The sequence below is a fragment of the Protomyctophum parallelum genome, assembly GCF_964188405.1.
Source record: "Protomyctophum parallelum genome assembly, chromosome: 1".
Taxonomy (NCBI): Eukaryota; Metazoa; Chordata; class Actinopteri; order Myctophiformes; family Myctophidae; genus Protomyctophum; species Protomyctophum parallelum.
The window spans coordinates 68,556,770-68,576,351 of record NC_139697.1 but is presented as its reverse complement, the minus strand read 5'-3'; the positions used below and the strand labels follow the sequence as shown (position 1 = coordinate 68,576,351).

The window sequence follows — 19,582 nt, the reverse complement described above, 5'->3', positions numbered from 1 at the left end:
TTGATTGTCATTCCGTTTTTTCCGTTAACGGGAGGTTTAGATTTTTCGATTAATTCCGTTTTTTCCGTGAATTGTAGGCTAAGGGTTAAAACCACGAGGGCATCAAATACAGCTGCGCACTATACCCTGGTGACTGTACATACACGGCTCTCTGGTTGAGACCGTCTTTTGTGTAGCTAAAGCATGTAATTACACCCATTATTCTTCAAACCACCCAATTCCCAAGCGACGCACGCACGCACGCACCTCTAAGTCTATGATGAACATGGGGTGAGCTGGTTTGACCAGTTTGGTTTGGGCCATGAGAGTCCAATTAAGAGTCTCCTGTGCTTTCAAGTAGATACGGCGTAATAATCTATTCAGTGAAGGTTCGCGTAGTTTAGTATTCGGTGTCCTCCAGTGCCTCCCATATAACGTCAGAGAGAAATAGATGAAGCGAAATAGATGAAACTTTACTCTTGTTAGTCAAATCTTAAGACATTTTGGGCGGGAACCCCTTTTGGTGTTTTAAACATTATGTTATAATTTAGCTATTGAAAAATAGCAGATCTACAAGCTCATAGCGCAACTTGTAGGTCTGCTATTTTTTTTTAATCGTTAAAATGTGCCTCAAATCTTTCAGAAATGTTTAATGATTTAGAAAACCTTTTTTTTTTAATGCCTTTTCCCCCCCTTTTTTTGCTAGAATAAAAATAGCATAGAAGCTGAAATCATACCAAGTTTATCATCTACATGATGAATTTAATTTTGATTAATTGAACAAGGTGGACCCTCTTGTAAACAAGTGTAATGCTTTATTGGGTCGTCCACTCACAGTTAACAGTCTGTGTATTGAGTTTGTAATTGAAATGTACTGTAATTCTGCAAACTGTTAATAAATATTTCAATCAATCAATCAGTCAATGCTATAGTACCTAGAATAAAGGTGTCAAAGTACCAGTTTCTCTCAAGTGAGATAAATATACAGTATTCACAAAGTCAAACAGTGGCATCAAATACCCTCATCACAGTAAATTGAATGTGTAGACCAGACCTGGGCATTACATGGCCCGGGGGACAAATATGGCCCTTAATTTGGCTGAATCTTTTTTTATTTATATATTTTTTATCCCACGATTTTGTAACCCATTCCTACCCTCCGCCAACCTGGGGAGAGCAACGGACTTGAACTCATGCTTCCTTCATGCCTGAGTGTCCAAGTTGCTCCTTTACACCTGACTGGTTGGACGTAGCGCGTGGAAGGAACACGTTATTCCAACCAGTTCCTTTCCCCTCCATCAGGCGCCCCGGCTGGCCAGGGGAAGGCAGTTTAGTGACCAGGATTACTGCGTGTTTTTTTGTGAGGGTACCTACACTAGGGGACACGGGGAGAACATGCAAACTCCACACAGAAAGGCCCTTTCGCCAACCCCGCCTTCGGGTATGGGCACTGATGACGCGGAGGAGGAAACACGCCGCCAGTGCCCACAGCGTCCCGAGCGGGAATCGAACCCAGGACCTTCTAGCTGTGAGGCGACAGTACTACCAACTGTGCCACCGCCCACCGTGCCCCCTAATTTGGCTGACTCTGACCGGCCTGTCAAAGGCTACTTGGAAATAAGAAAATAAAACATACTTTCAAATTTTACCTTATGCGTGGACTAAAACTGCATTGCTTTTATTTTGAAGCCTGTTTATTCACGTATACGCAATATTTGACAACCTGTTACCTTTCTTGTCACCCCTCAAAAATATCCACTCAAGCCAAAAAAAGAAAGGTTGAGGTTTCAACAAAATATATGGACTACTAAGTATTTATTTACTGAAGTCAGTGGTAATACTAATAACATAGCGGTACTCTTACCAGCTTGTCAAAACAATGCCATTTACTGCTTTTTATATAGAAATAAAATTGATATTATGCAGAATTGAATTCTGCCCTTTTGGCCCGGCATATTTTCTGTTTACATTTGGCCCCTTAAGAAGAAGAATTGCCCATCCCTGGTGTATAAGCTCTACACACTCAACTTACTGTAGGGTTTATTGAGCAACTGCTTTCTCTGTCATTTTGAAATCCGCATTTAACATTTGCACAGAGATTTGCTACCAAGACGTCAGAAAAGGGACAGCAAAATGACACGTCGAGTTACGTGTAATTATTCAGACACTAAAGCAAGATCACATACTTGGATTTTAAAATAATGCTCACTTTGCCGGGTGTTTTGTGCCGTTAATAGACCAACAAGCTCAAAATATGTTGCGGATGTGATGTGACACCGTTGCCTTGTGAGCTTGCAAGTCTGCTATTTTCGGCATGTGACAATGTCGAGGATGCAAACTGAAACACTTGCATAACAAGATTTTAATGACTGCAAAAACTAAACTATCAAAGCTGAAAAACAAAGTAAATAGCTTCTGGACGTAAGAACTATTTCTTACATCCAGAAGCTATTTGCTTTGGATCATTTTGGATATTGAAAATGATTTCATCAGCAATTCGGAAGAGTTCATTTCACTGTCAAAACAGCTATGGGGCAGAAACCTCATATCTCCAAAGCTTTTTCTTTTCCGGTAATTGTGTGCCGTACTTCAGGGGTTTACAAAAGTTTTTTGGCTGGGGACCCCCGGAAATGCTTTGGCCATGTCTCACGACCCCCGACCTGCCCCGCCGCCCCCTCCCCACCACCAATACAAACTGACTGCAAAAATAACCTTAAGTTAGGCCGACATTTAAAAAATGTCTTCAAAATCCTGACAGTTTTCTGAAAAACCTCATGTTTCTGTATCAGTGGTGCTCAATATGTCATGTCGAGGACCCCAAAAATGATGTAATATGCATTCGACCCCTATCTGAAAATATGTTGTTCCAGGGACCTCCCCAGAAGCAAAGATTTGAGTTAAAATGTTCACCCTGAATTAATATATATTCAAAGATTTGAGGCGCATTTTCACGATTTTTCAAAAATAGCAGACCTACAAGCTCGTAGCGCGCCACTCGGTGGCGCGCTATGAGCTTGTAGATCTGCTATTTTTCAATAGCTAAAGTATATCATAATGCTGGGTTCCCGTCCAGAAATGGGTTAATAATATCATAAATGAATACTGAAACCAGATATAATCCTCAAGGAAAGTTTATGCGGCACAACACGTCATGCGTCGCGCACGTCTCTCACCTCTGATTGGTCCGTCAGACTGTCGAAGCGAGGCAGCTCGGGCAGCTGGGAGAAGCGGCGGTCGTAGATGCAGAGGTGCAGGTGCTTGTCCAGGACACGGAAATCCTCATAGCTGCGCTTCACAATCCAGCTCCGACCCTAAACGACAAAAGAAGGACGAGAAGAAAGTAGTAAATTAATGCACCCCCTAGTAGTGCAAGCAGAGGCAGAGCCACGGAGAACACTTACCCACTTAAACCCATTTTGACCTGAGATCAGATTCTAAAAGTGTCTTCTACATCCTGACAGTTTTCTGAAAAAGCTATTTTTCTATGTCAGTGGTTCTTCGATTTTTCAAAAAATAGCAGACCTACAAGCTCGTAGCGCGCCACGAGGGCTTGTAGATCTGCTATTTTTCAATAGCTAACACCCCATATGGTTGACGGGAGTGCCTCAGTGTGTTTTTGCACATGCTTTGAATTCTATCAAGCAATAATCACCAGTAGGTTACTTATTGTTAGCACTCCATTGCAATCAAGCCAGCAGGCTCGCCCTGGAGCGTTGACACTTGACACTACTGGGTAGATTTTGAAGGTGCGTTTTACCAATGGAAATACATAAATTGGCCTCGCTCTGCGCACATTCGTATTATGAAAGGCATATCGGCCCGTGTTGAACGCACTGACCCGTGTTGAACGCACACACATTATGGCTTACCGCGGTCCTGAATATTTTAGCATTGTGGGAGTGTCCATATGTTAATTATTTTCGCTTTGCGCAATTTGCTATTAAGCCCCTTGACCTAAAGACACTCAGCGCATAACGATTAGACGTGGGTCTGACCACCTCATAAACGCAAAAAGCACTGTTTGATTTGACACTTGAGCGGCTCTGGGAAGCTGGTAGAGTGTTGCCATGTCTGTTTATTATAAGCGGCTTATTTTTCTGTAAAGTTGCTTTCTGTGTGGTTGTTTTTCTTGTTTCTAAAGTGGTTATTTGGGCTTTTCTCCTAATGTTGTTTAAACCAGTGATCCTCACACAGCACATTCCCATGTCAAGGATCCCCAGATGAATGCATTTGCCCAACTAAGGACAGCTAATCCAAAAATTAAATAAAAAGATTACTTTTGAAAATAGCAGATCTATACCAGCTCACAATGCATCACATTCATTCATTAAAACTATGAACTCTGACTGCAGGGGGATATATAATGATCATTATAACAATGTGCAAGAACATATTTAAAAAGAAGGAAGAACTTTATATTTGTGGACAATCAAAATGTTTTTTTATTTGAATGTGGTGTCATTCAAATTAATCTGGATATGGCAGACTCACTATTTAGAAAATAAAAACATGGCACTTCATTTAAAATAGGTTACAGACCCCTGTTATATGCGCTTATTTTTATAGACCTATTTACTTGTTTCTATGAGACATGGCAGTTTTGCGTCTTTTTTAAAAAAATGTTGAGATTAGAAACGGCCATAATTCTTTCATTTCTCAACCTTAAAAATAAATAAAAACATCTCCATAATCCGTGGGAAATGTGCTTTCATATGCTGTATCACACCCGATTCAAGTCTTCTTCAATAAAATGCTACGAGCGAACTCAGCGAAGACCATACCATCGGGGCCACAGCATTACGCAGCACGCATTCAACTCATTCCTTCGTCATGACTTGAATGAAATAAAATATAATAAACGTTATTTTACTGGTGTTTTTCAATAGAAACAAATAAAGAGCGTGTGTAGGCTACTGTGTGCAAGTGCAACAGTGCATATACATGCATGCACTAGGCTATATTTCTTCCGTGTCGGGATGGTGATTGAGCTCTTCAAGTTCACAGCCCGTTTGGTCTTTCATAAAAAAACGTTGATATTAGCCTATAAACACTCATGGTTCTCTCATTTCTCAACCGTTTTATTAAATGTAAAAATCTCCATATTCCTTAGGAATCTTGCTTTCATTCGCTGTATGGTACATGGTTCTATCGTTATCGAATTAATTAATTCCAATTTGCCAATTTGCCAATATGCTGCTATCTACTCGCAATTCCATTCCGATCTGAAAGGTGGGTCTGTTCTTTTGAGGCATAAAGGTGACAGCATGCAGTGCAATAGGAATAATTAACCCAAATGAGACAAAGGCATGTCATGTCTTCTATGGTGCCAGCCTGAAGAAATGTCATACCACGATCCCCAAAGTGCGCATTCCGTATGTGACATCAGCTGACTGGTAAAGAGAATAGTACGGACATGTTGATTGGGTACGTCTCAAACACGCCTTAAACACACCCATGACTAATTCAAGGCCGTTTTGCGCACTCCGCGGGGTGTCAAAAGCGCTTCTTAACATGCCCAAAATTGCAATATGACATACTACACGCCCCCAGATCATAATACTGTAATTAGATTAGTAATATAGAAGTAAGTAAAATAGAAGTCCTAAATCGACCCCTACAAATCTGTTTACATTCTCCATGTATTCATGAAACAAGTGTTGTGATTGGTCGAAAAATACCGTATCCGGGGGAAATACGTCTGACGGATGTTCCGGCTCGACATTTCTGCCTATGCACTCTCTGCATTAGGTTGTGACCAGGCTTTTCTCTCTGTCTTAGGTTGTGACCAGGCTTTTCTCTCTGCCTTAGGTACCAGGCTTTTCTCTCTGCCTTAGGTACCAGGCTTTTCTCTCTGTCTTAGGTTGTGACCAGGCTTTTCTCTCTGCCTTAGGTACCAGGCTTTTCTCTCTGCCTTAGGTACCAGGCTTTTCTCTCTGTCTCAGTGACCAGGCTTCTCTCTCTGCCTTAGGTTGTGACCAGGCTTTTCTCTCTGCCTTAGGCTGTGACCAGGCTTTTCTCTCTGTCTTAGGCTGTGACCAGGCTTTTCTCTCTGCCTTAGGTTGTGACCAGGCTTTTCTTAGGTACCAGGCTTTTCTCTCTGTCTTAGGTTGTGACCAGGCTTTTCTCTCTGCCCTAGGCTGTGACCAGGCTTTTCTCTCTGTCTCAGTGACCAGGCTTCTCTCTCTGCCTTAGGTTGTGACCAGGCTTTTCTCTCTGCCTTAGGCTGTGACCAGGCTTTTCTCTCTGTCTTAGGCTGTGACCAGGCTTTTCTCTCTGCCTTAGGTTGTGACCAGGCTTTTCTCTCTGTCTTAGGTTGTGACCAGGCTTTTCTCTCTGCCTTAGGTTGTGACCAGGCTTTTCTCTCTGCCTTAGGCTGTGACCAGGCTTTTCTCTCTGCCTTAGGCTGTGACCAGGCTTTTCTCTCTGCCTTAGGCTGTGACCAGGCTTTTCTCTCTGCCTTAGGCTGTGACCAGGCTTTTCTCTCTGTCTTAGGCTGTGACCAGGCTTTTCTCTCTGCCTTAGGTTGTGACCAGGCTTTTCTCTCTGTCTTAGGTTGTGACCAGGCTTTTCTCTCTGCCTTAGGTTGTGACCAGGCTTTTCTCTCTGTCTTAGGTTGTGACCAGGCTTTTCTCTCTGTCTTAGGTTGTGACCAGGCTTTTCTCTCTGCCTTAGGTTGTGACCAGGCTTTTCTCTCTGCATTAGGCTTTTTCTCTCTGACCAGGCTTTTCGCTTCGCAGGTGAGTTAAGGCTGGGACCGATGCTAGGTTAGTGTTAGTAATAGTCGGACAACGCGACCAACATCGCCAGTATGCTCGGGCCAGCCTGCTGGCTCCATTGCAGGTGATTATCGGTTGATTTTAGCAGATCGACAAGCTCACAACGCTTCACACTTGGTTAGTATTCCCTACAATAAGGATGCTGGGGATGAAATGGTTAAAGGAGCATACGTTATGTTTAATTTTACGTGTGAGTCAAATTGTCACTCTTGCTTTTAGACTTACTGTAATTCCTCAAAATCCATTTTCCATATCCAGTTATCTTTCCGCCACTGAGATATATTGGCCTATTCGTGATTGTTAATGACTGGCTGACCTAAGAACGCCAAAATCAGTGTGGTAAGGTTTTCTTAAGCGCAATTTATTTTCTGTTGCATGATGGTGTCACTTGTTTAATTATTATTAATTATTATTATTTTATTAAACAATTATGTTCAGTGAGCGACACCGTGACTCGTTGAAAGCCATGTATGCTACAAGTGGTGACAATTATATAAAATAGAAGGAAAGCCAGGAGACAAAAAAAGGAGAGAAATGTCCAGGGCAGATGTCGTGCTCCCATAATTAAAATTGACATTCTTCATGGTTTATTAATCTCTGAAACTGAAAGATGAATAATTCTCCACCAATCTAATCCAATTACCTACAGCTGACACACGGGTGGACTTGCTCACGATCGGCCCACGTTTAGAATGATTAATTTTCTGAATGTGGTCTAGTGTTTGGAGGATAATGGAATGCATTAATGGAATTATTATTAATAATGACATTTCATGCAGTGGTATCTGTCTGTAGGCCTCTACACTGGAAGCAGGAAACCTAATTATCTGTGTGTGTGTGTGTGTGTGTGTGTGTGTGTGTGTGTGCGCGCGATTGAGTCAGCGAGGGGAAAACATCAAAAGGAGAAGAGAGAGCGATATATATAGAGAGAGAGAGAGACAGATATATATATATATATATATATATATATATATATATATATATATAGAGAGAGAGAGAGAGAGAGAGAGAGAGAGAGAGAGAGAGAGAGAGAGAGAGAGAGAGAGAGAGAGAGAGAGAGAGAGCATCTTACTATGGTTCATAGCAGAGCAGCTTTTAAATTAACTTAATAACTTCATCTACTAACTAACTAACTAACTAACTAACTAATCCAATACATTTATTCAAAGTAAGAAAGTTGGCATGGCACAACGAAAACGCTATGTAACCATCAGCTTTTCAACAAGTCAAAACAAAGAAAGATGGTTCTTTTGAAAAGTCGCAAAAGTGAGACATTTCTTCCACCCTCTTGTGGGTGTACAGTATAAGCCAGGGTCAACAAGCCATTTGACCATGACGTCAGTCATCAATGACCTATATCTACCGTATGACATGTCTCCATGTTTTGGGGAAGGTTTCAGCCCAATCCCGAATGCCAATGACTGCCGTTCTAAAAAAATTAAAGCTACCGTAAACTAAAACTAAATCTACACTTCCTTGACCTACTGGACGCGTGCACAAGAAATGTATCAGAAATGTACAGATTCTAAGAAAATGTCTTCTACATCCTGACAGTTTTCTGAAAAAGCTATGTTTCTATGTCGGTCGTTCTTCGATTTTTCAAAAATAGCAGACCTACAAGCTCGTAGCGCGCCACTCGGTGGCGCGCTATAAGCTTGTAGATCTGCTATTTTTCGATAGCTAAAGCATAACATAATGCTAACACCAAAAGGGGTTCCCCCTCCAGAATGGCTTAACAGTCAAGCGGTCCAGACTCCAGAGATCATCCCCGTACAAACAAACAAACAAACATATTTTGACACAGACCCTCTTCTAAGGCCTCTAAATGGTCCGTTGTGTACTGTACTGTACAGTACATCCACAGACCACCAATCATGTTTTGTAACAATAGAACATATACAGTACTTAGTGAAGTTTCCACCTCAACCACAGAGTTATTATCCTTTGTTCATCAAGCTTTTGGGGGCAGGCATCAAAAACATCTTAAGTTTCTAAAACTGACTGCATAACCTAATAAAACATAACTTTGTTTCCCACTTTCAGTTTTGTTAATGGTGATACACTATAATATACCAGAGGCATGCTTCCTCCTCCGCCATATTTCTATTTTTGGCATCTAAAATTATCTCTTTAACCCATTTTGGGGCGGGAACCCCTTTCGGTGTTAGCATTATGTTTTATGCTTTAGCTATTGAAAAATAGCAGATCTACAAGCTCATAGCGACGAGCTTGTAGGTCTGCTATTTTTTGAAAAACCGAAGAACGACCGACATAGAAACGTAGCTTTTTCAGAAAAGTGTCAGGATGTAAGAAGACATTTTTAGATTCTGATCTCAGGGTCAAAATTTGTTAAATTGTATCCATAATAGCACATATAGTTCTTGAGCAAAACCAAACCGCGGTGTGGTGCTCTTGCTGGAGTTGTAGCACAATCTGGCAAAGGGTCAAGAACCAGAGTCCCAGAGGATGTTTGTTTGTGAACTTCGCACATAACCAACGGAAAGCATCTCCAAGCCTCTGTCTGTATATATAAATATGGCTCCACTGAACCCTACATGTGTCTTCCCCTGTTGTGGGTCTCCTGTCTCCTGTCTCCGTCTCCTGTTTTGTGTTTTCTATTTAAAAGTCTCACCTTGCAGAGTCAGAGTCGTCTCCTCGGGTTTTTTTTGCCCCAATAAATCTGCACAATAACAGTCATCCTTCAAATGCCGCTGTTCACCCACCAAAATGTTCAAGGCTCCCATGGACGTGAACATGAAGACATTTCTTCCTCATATCAAAGCACTACAATGTGCTTGTACAATCATTGTAGAAGAAAGTTGCAAACCATGTCCGCCACATTAAACGCAAACTCGGCTTTGCAGAAAATGCGTCCCCTTCCTTGCTTTCTTAGTTTTCATCACAGGCAACACAGGCTTTCCAAAACCTCAAAAGCCCAGATTCAGCAGTAAAAAAAAAAAAAGGAAAACAAGCAAAAAAAACAACATAAAAACACACAGCATAATAAAAAAAAAGACACTCCAACGTGCTTTGATTTGGCCTAGAAAGATCCGTTTGTGCTCCGTTCATGAGCGACTGAGACTGCAGTGCACCACTCAACCCATTCTCTAGTGCAGTTGTAAGCAGCATTGACTGGGAGACCCACCTCTGGGTGTGTGTGTGTGTGTGTGTGTGTTTGTGTGTGTGTGGAGGGCGGGGGGGGGGGCATTCTGTCCCACTTTTAGATGGTGCTTCCACCGTACCTTTTTCATCAATCTGGGTCTGTAGAAGTGAATCACTAGCTGTGGCTGCAGTTGCTGTGTTATACTTTCTGTTTTACGCTTAAGTTTAAGTATCAAGGCCAGCTCTTTGCCAGCTTTTTATGGAATATGGCTGCGGATTTAGCTCTCCTCCTTTTCCAATGGCTGCACAGAGTTGGAATTTCCAAGAGTTGAGCCACATGCTTCTTTCTGGCATGGACAAGGTCATGGAAATGGAATATGATCTACAGCATAGGGGGAAAATGCGTGAGACCGGATTGGAATGAGTTTGAAGACCATGAGGAGCTTGATTCTTGACATATTTGTGTGAGTGAGTGCATGGGTAGGCCTACAGTATGAGTATGTTCCTACTCTTTTGTTGCAAAAATACCTTCTGTTCACTAAGAAATCCTGTCAACAAAAGGAAATGCATTTTGACAATTAAAAAAAAGAAGTAAAAAAAATGAAGGAATTCAAACTGCTGGGTCGTAACCGTGCCAAAGGAATGGTGGTGCATTTATATAGCGCCTTTATCCAAGGCACTTTACAGAGGAAACCATGCAAGGCACCAACCTGCACATCAGGAGCAATTAGGGGTTCAGAGTCTTCATGCTCAAGGACACTTCGACACCAACACTGAGGGTAACAATGATGACACACAATACCGATACCTACAGGGCAACGTCATCAGACAGACAATGTACCGATCACCCAGTCACTCTACATTACACGTTTCAAAACCCATGTCCACCCCGAAAAGGGACATCCACCGATTTCCGTAGACCGGCCGGCCACGTTCATCCAGGTGGATGGAAGGTCATGTTCATCCAGGTGAATGGAAGGCTATAAGGTGCTATTAATGGAAGAGGTCACACGTGTGTGTGTGTGTTTTTGTAGGCATGCATCTCTGCATGACTGATTTAAGAATGACTTTGGGACACAGGTGATTCATGGGTCTTACCTGGCAGTAGATCTGGACCAAGTACACCAGCTCCTTGGACTCATAGCCATTTCGGGTCACTTCATTCTGCTCATCCCCGAGGGACAACTGTAGGAGAGAGAGAGAGAGAGAGAGAGAGAGAGAGAGAGAGAGAGAGAGAATATATAATCACCATGTAGGTACATAACAACAAATAGGAGGCAGATGTACTGTTCCCAGTGGAAGCTTACTAACTGACCACATTTCAATGGAATAATGAATGAGAAGAGGGTGAAGGAGGCCGGGAACTATATGGCACAGCAGGCGGCCATCTTTCCCTGGTCCCCAGTAGACCAGCAAGGAGTTCTTGGACATGGATGTCCAAGAAAGCGTATACATCTATTCTACGTCCGAGCATAGACATGGTAACGCCCCGCCGCCTGCCTCTGATTGGCCTATACCGACACTGCCGGCCCTTACCAGCCTTTCCTCCCGAGGTGGAAGATGCATGCTGGATAGTCTGCCGCGCGAGGTTATACTCCGTGGTGGGAAATAAATAAATAATACAAGTACGATATATAATACAAGAGAATGACAGCTTGGCACGCGCGGCAGTAACTTTTATGTTTTGTAGAAGAGGAAAACTAATATATTTTTGTTTAACTGTTAACTGTATACAGTGTAAACTTGAAACATTATTGTACTGTAAAAAGGTCTTTCTTCCCTTGATCTTTATCTTTTTTTAGTATAATAGTATTAGTTTACCATAATTAGATTAATACACGATAATCAACACTAACCACCAAGCTGCCATTCTCTTGTACTTGTATTATTTCCCACCACGGAGTCTGGTGAGACCCTGGGGGCAAGACGGGGCAGTGTCGGTAGGCCAATCAGAGGCAGGCGGGGCGTTACCATGTCTATGCTCAGACGTCACCCTGGGCAAGACCTATACGCTGTAAAGACTATCATTTGTTTATGCGGAAGTTGCGGGATTTTAGCGGAAGTATCGCCCAAGGAAATGACGCTGATGCTTTTACAAATCAGTTTACATTCTCCGCGAATGACACAAGTGTTGTGATTGGTCGGGGAAATATCGTATCCTGGGGGAAATACATCTGACGGATGTTCCGGAGGATACATCCGCCGATAGCTTCTCTTGCCTTACGTTGTGACCAGGCTTTTCTTTTCGCAGATAAGCGAGCCTGGGGCCGAGGCTACTCAGACGTAGACTATAAGCACTGAAATGGGGTCGAAGAGAAGGCTATTAGGATACATTCTATAAAGGCATGTTCCTAGCCGTTTTATATACTGTATATATATATAGCCCTGCCAGTGGCAGGATAGTCTCGCGTTGCCACTGTGTTGCCTCTCGCAATTTCCAAATGCTTCCGTCATACAGTCTGGAGCAACGGAAGTTACTCTATCATGAGTAAACTATAAAGCGGAAGTAGAGCCTCCTCCCCCACCTCCGTTTCATCTTTTCAGTCGCGCACATTTCTCCTAATATAAATACAAGTAAGATGCGCAAACGCGTGAAGCGAACGCAGCTCGTAAATTGCAATAACAACAATTAGAATAAATTACGTACTTTTTTTTTCTTTTTAGTACTGTGTGTGTGTGTGTGTGTGTGTGTGTGTGTGTGTGTGTGTGTGTGTGTGTGTGTGTGTGTGTGCTACAGCTGCGCCCTCTGGTGGCGGGCGGGTGGTGTCACAGCGGGACAGACAAACGGACACACAGACAGACAGACATGATCTGCAGGGTATCATAGTTAGTGCTCACAGCATTCGCAATAAATCCTCTAAGCATATATAGCCTGCTGCTTAGCAGGAAAGGGAAAAAAAGAAGAAGCTCTAAACATATTTCAAAATATATATTTTGGGAACGGAAATGGCAGCTTCCTTACTCAGATTTCGGGAGGTGTACTTCCAGACTCTATATAGCAGTGGTTCCCAAACTTTTTCATGTCAACGACCCCCAAATTGACACTAATCAGCCCGCGGACCCCCATTTGAAAAGATATGCCAGGGACCCCCATAAGAGAAGTTTTTACGGCTCTAGCGGTGATTCTCAACCAGTTTAATTTCAAGGACCCCCAGTTTTACATGCTTTAGGCTACGGACCCCCATTTAATGGCATTTCTATCTCTGGGACCCCCAATTTATATTGTAAAATCAATGTTATTAATTTAACTCTGAGAGTGTACAAATGGAACCATTTGTACACTCTCAGAGTTACAGACCCATAAGGGTCGATTTGGTTCCAAACTATCATTTAGCTGGATACCCCCTGGAACTCCCTCAAGGAGTTACTGTTATATAGCATTTCGGAGATTGTGGAAAAGTTATCTGGCTACGTGAGACTAGTGGCAGGAGGGAAATGTTCTGTCAGTCTGACACTTTGGTTGTGATGACTTTCCGCTAGTGCCACCCGTAGGCTAAAAGTTCCTCTTCAATCTATCTATTAAAAGCACCGAAAAATGTCTGTAGCCTACACTGGCGGACATCATTTGCATATATTCAGAATGGATAAGGACTAGTACAAAATAACTTGGAAAATAATGGGTTGATTGTACACTGGGCAAGAACAGCTACTGAAAGTGAAAATAGCCGATCTACAACGCGTCGCGCTGCGAGCTTGTAGATCGGCTATTTTCAGCAAGTGTAAAAACAGTCATTACGACGGCATCAAGGCCCGCCAAAATACATTTTAGTCGACTAAATCAACTGCAGATTTAGTCGACTAAAATCCTGTGATATTTAGTCAACTAAAACTAGACTAACACTAAGACATTCCAGGTGACTAAAATGTGACTAAAACTAAATGAAAACTATTCAAGAGACTATGACTAAAACTAAAATCAAAATGTGCTGCCAAAAACAACACCGGTGCGGAGACATTAAGAAGGGGCTGATTAAAATGAGTTGACGTACCACTACAGTATGAATGATATGAAGGCTAATCAAAGCAGCTTGTTGGATTACATCATTTCCTAAATAGCCAGGCCACAAAAAATGGCTCGTCAAATCCACATTCTTTCATTAGTAGGAACACAAGAGAACCCAAACTATGAGTGAAATCCCACCCGTGTGAACGGAGTGGTGCAACTCTGTGTGGCGGTCCCCGGAACAACCAGACCCCCCCCAGGAACATGCCATGGGGGCCGGGCCGGTTCCAAGATTTACCGTGTGGGGGTCCACAGGGGGTCCCTCTACTGTACTGTCACTGTACTGTATACCGTCACACCCAAAATCATCATATATACAGTTAATATGTGCGTGTGTGTTAGGCGGCGTGTTAAGCTCGTAGCTTGTAGATCTGCTATTTTTCAATAGCTAAAGCATTACATAATGCTAACACCAAAAGGGGTTCCCGCCCAAAATGGGTTAAAGGGATAGTTCAGATTTTTTAAACTAAGCTGTATGAAATACTTGCCATTAATATAGTGGTGGTTGCAACTGTATTAATTGATTGTCCGAGTCCCGTGGTGGGAGTTCTGCTCTGGTTTTGGTCAATATTAAGTAGTTCCGGTCATTTTGTGGGGGGCACTGGGGCCACGCAGTAAAAGTAATTGTTGACCTATTTCTAAAATATTAGCGCAACTTTTGTTCAACTTTGACCCCTCTATCACATGGAACTATTTCTTTGGCGTAGTGATATGGACACAAAAAGCATAGTTCCGTGTGATAGAGGGGTAAAAAATGAACGAAAGCTGCACTAATATTTTTGAAATAGGTCAACAATACAAATAACGTTAGTTTTGTGGATTAATTTACTTTTAATTCGTGGCCCCCCTGTGCCCACCACAAAATGACCGGAACTACTTAATATTTCACCAAAACCAGAGCAGAACTCCCACCACGGGACTCGGGCAATCAATTAATACAGTTGCAACCACTATATTAATGAATGGCAAGTATTTCATACAGCTTAAAATAAAGTAAGTCTCGGAGCTCTCTACAAACTGTTCTTGGTCTTCCTTGATGTTTGCCTGGCACCTGGCCCTGAATATATAGGCATTGAGAGAGATGTGCACACAATCTTCTCTGTGACCTACATTTGACATGACGTTATTTTCAGATGTCATGAATATATATATATATGCTTCTCTCATTTGAAAGGTTATTATCATGCAATTAATGAAAGGAAGAGAGTATAAGAGAGCGATTGGTGCCATCACGTTCCATTTCATTGAGCCACTTTACCAGCCCCATGAGACTATATATGTATTATATATAGTTAATATGTATTCCTCAAGACAGGCCAGAGTTATCGAGCCTGTAAGGAGTGATCAAGTCTCTATATAAAGACAAATACAAATGGACGGATAACAGGCTCTTGATCCAGAGAGAACAAGGGGTAACGTTGTAATATTCTAAATCCTTCGGTGTGTTTTCACTTGTGTCATCGTGACATGCAAATCAGAGAAAAGAAACTCTCCCGCTCTCCCGAGACAAAAAAACCCCATAAAAAGCGAGACTGATGGTATTAAAGTGCTATAGGAGGGCCCACCAAACAGACATTGTCTAAACATTGACATGGGGCCAGGCAGGGAGAGGAGAGGAGAAGCACACATGGAAGTGTTTTTGTTCCCATTAAAGTTGCCTTGATTTAAAGAGAGCCGTTAATAGAGGGGTGGGGGTGGGGGTGAAGAGGGGCCACTGTGGAAATCGCTGTCTGTGGTGGTGTGTACCGTGTGTGTGTGTGTGTGTGACTGTGTGTCTCTCCCCAAGACACAAACTACTGTAAATGGAAGAGAAAACAATACTTCCCTCCAATCTGGTAATTACTGTATCTGCAGTATAAGCAACTAGGTTCAGCACTTCCAACATTCCGCTAGGCTAGAGAAACAAACACACACACACACACACCAAAAAACCCCAAGAACAATATTCTCTCTCAGCAAAACCAACCAGGACAATGAAAAAGCATAGCACCTGAAATCCAATGCCAAACAGGCAGATAGTCAAGCAGAGTAATGCTTTCTCCTATTTCAATGCAAGGGTTTTCGGAGGGTTCTGCTCTCTTCTGAAGGCATGGAATTGGAAAGCCGCGCCAATCAATGACAACCTGTGATTTAGGAGCAATACAGTAATGCACACTGTATGTGTTCCAACGCTGCAGCATTATGTCTACAGTACACATTACTTAGGCCTATACACAACACCAGATCTAGCCATGAAGGGGTTTTTTTTGTAAAGGATGGAATGGTTCAGAAACACATAAGGAGATTACGATGGATGTTAGCAAAAAGCCCATCTGATTACTTTCAGCCAACAGTTGAAATTGATCCTTAACCCGTTTAGGCCCGACGTCGAAATTAAAAAAAATTCTTTTTAAAATGTTTATTATATGAATGTTTATTATATGAATATGTTATTCAGTGGTTCTCAATATTTCATGTCAAGGACCCCAAAAATTATATGTAATATGCCGCGGACCCCCATCTGAAAATATGTTGTTCCAGGGACCCTCCAGAAGCAAAGATTTGAGTTAAAAAACTGAAACTCTGAAAGAATACATATTCAAAGATCTGAGGCACATTTTCCCCGATTTTTCAAAAATAGCAGACCTACAAGTTCATAGCGCGGCACTCGGTGCCGCGCTATAAGCTTGTAGATCTGCTATTTTTCAATAGATAAAGTATAACATAATGTTTAAAACACCAAAAGGGGTTCCCGCCCCAAAATGGGTTAAAGTATCCCAGACTTTTATGTATACGTATAAGGTCACAATATCAGTGATGCTATACTTTGGAGGCACTCTGTCAGAAAGTGCAGTTTGTTTGTTGAGTGAACATGCAGTCAACCCAAGAACAGTATATCTCTGGAAATGTATGATTCTCCCACTATACTGAAATAAAATAAAAGCATACCCGGGCTATTAGCCATTACATCAAGTTCGGCATATATATATATATATATATATATATATATATATATATATATATATATATATATATATATATATATATATATACATATATGGGCATTCAACTGCCCACTGGCAAGCTGACGTCCAGTGCCACCAGAGGTGAACTGGGATGTGATTTATACCACCAAGAGTGAATTTATTTTGTTTGTGCAAAAAAAAAAAGAGAGCACTTTCTGTGAATTTGTCCCATACTGCATCACACGTGGGAACACATGAACCATTAAGGAAGTGATGCATGTGTCTCTGAAGACACTTTTACGTGGTGTTCGCAGCCTATGGAGGTGACCTTTGCATGCATTCCTGGATGGATGAGGCTCGCTGAATGTGTGTCATCAGTCTGAACCTGTTGGCACACCACACACACACACACACACACACACACACACACACACACACACACACGTGCTTTCCATTTTTTTTACAAAGCTGTGCAAATGCAAATACCGTAATTTCCGGACTATAAGCCGCGACTTTTTACCCATGATTTGAACCCTGCGGCCTATACAACGGTGCGGCTTATCTATGGATTTTTACAGCTAACGCAGAGCCATCTAAGGCTCTGAGCTAACGAAACGGCCACTAGGGGGCCACCTGCGGCTTATAGTCCGGTGCGGCTTGTATACATATTTGGGATTTATGCGTCTTATATTCAGGTGCGCCTTATAGTCCTATGTTTCTATGTCAGTCGTTCTCAAACTATTTCATGTCAAGGACCCCCAAAAATAGATACAATTGGCCGCCGACCCTCCATCTGAAAACATGGTGTTCCAGGGAACCCCCCCCCCCCCCAGAATCAAAGATTTGAGTTAAAAACGTGAACCTGAAAGAATATATATTCAAAGATTTGCGGCACATGTTCAAGATTTTTGAACTATGCTATGAGCTTGTAGATCTGCTATTTTTCAATAGCTAAAGCATAACACAATGCTTTAAACACCAAAAGGGGTTCCCGTCCAGAATTGGTTAAGTAAACAAAGGTAGCCCTTCAAAACGGGTTTCAATGGACAATAACTTTCACACGTCTTGTTTTTTGTTCATCCATCAGGTTCAGAATTTCATTATACTTCAGCTTGGGCTTTATTAACATACATTTAATGACATGTTGGCACAATTATTACAATTTGGTTTATGACGTTTGTCTATAGTCTATAGGATGCCCAAACTACACAGTCAGCAGCCAATTTGTGCTATCCCTCTATATATGCAAATGAGCTGTGACAGCCATATTTCACTGCAAGCATTTTAACGGGCTCTGGAGAGACGCACGGGCACAAGGCTGAAAGCATCCTCTGACCCCTATGCAGACGGGCAGCGTGGCAACTAGGAGACATGGGGATACCAAAAGGAGACAGAATGACAAGATGAGAGATAGAAAGACAGTAAAGTAGTGTCAATATCCAGTTAATTTGTAACTCTGAGGGTGTACAAATGTATCCAAGTCTACCCTTGTAGAGTGTCCATTTGGATCCATTTGTTCACTCTCTGTGTTAAATTAACTCTGTTTTTCTTTTGTTTTTGTTGTGTACACGTTGTACTCACAGTAGCCAATTCCTGTCTCTGCTTCTTACTCCCGGTACAGTTCCTACAGCTCCCGGTACAGTTCCTACAGCTCCCAGTACAGTTCCTACAGCTCCCGGTACAGTTCCTACAGCTCCCGGTACAGTTCCTACAGCTCCCGGTACAGTTCCTACAGCTCCCAGTACAGTTCCTACAGCTCCCGGTACAGTTCCTATAGCTCCCGGTACAGTTCCTACAGCTCCCGGTACAGTTCCTATAGCTCCCGGTACAGTTCCTACAGCTCCCAGTACAGTTCCTATAGCTCCCGGTACAGTTCCTATAGCTCCCGGTACAGTTCCTACAGCTCCCGGTACAGTTCCTATAGCTCCCGGTACAGTTCCTACAGCTCCCAGTACAGTTCCTATAGCTCCCGGTACAGTTCCTATAGCTCCCGGTACAGTTCCTACTGCTCCCCCGGGACAGTTCCTACAGCTGACTCCCTTTCTTTCATGCCATGGAGCTGAACGCCGAAGAGCCACGACCCTGTGCCACCTGCCCCCCCTGGCTGAGCCGCTGTCTCTCTCTCAGCATGTGGGTGTGTTTGAGGAGAGTGTGTGTGGGCACGCTGCACGCCCCGACCGGCCGCCGCACACTCCTCCTCCTGCTCCTCCGCTGGTCCACAGCGGCGGTGCGATTCCACTCGGCAGGACGAGAACAACACAGACAACGGCAGCTCTCTGCTCCTCCTCATGCACAGCGCAAAGTCCTCCCTCTGTGGGACTCCTCGGAGAGAGGAGGGACGCTGTGGCGACGTCAGCCTCTGAGCTGCTGGTGGAAGTGGAAGATAAAAGGTGGTGGTTTGAAGGATTCCTAGACGGGACGGCGATGGTCACCCCCTCCATTTTGTCCTCTCTCCTATGCCACAGTTGTGTGGTCTCATATTTGTCCCTTTTTTTAAATGTCTGTCTGCCTTTTCCGGGTGGCCTGGCTGTGCCTGAATACAACTTTCCTAATGCCCAATAGTTTGCAGAATCAAAGCAACGCGGGGAATGGTAGATAGAGAGAGGGGGAGGGAAAAAAAGATCTATGTTCCTGATCCTCTGTTTCCTGAACCTCCCCAACCGTATGCTTTTCTCAGTCTCTTCGCCACATGCTATTCTCTCTTTTTTTTCCCTTCCCCTTTTCCACTCACAGACATACTAGCTCACCCCTCCCCCCTCTCTCTCTCTCTCTCTCCT

General features: G+C 42.8%; 1 protein-coding gene across 1 annotated transcript in view; it reads right to left on the bottom strand.

The window, feature by feature from the left end:
• arhgap32b (Rho GTPase activating protein 32b) overlaps positions 1-18,809 on the bottom strand; it is an 81,884-nt gene extending 63,075 nt beyond the window's left edge. Inside the window, exons 1-3 of the mRNA XM_083778832.1 lie at positions 18,387-18,809; positions 10,956-11,042; positions 3,153-3,290 (exon numbers count right to left, since the gene is read on the bottom strand). The gene's annotated coding sequence lies outside the window, so the exon portion shown is untranslated. The remainder of the gene's footprint in view (positions 1-3,152; positions 3,291-10,955; positions 11,043-18,386) is intronic.
• Between the last annotated feature and the right edge of the window lie 773 nt (positions 18,810-19,582).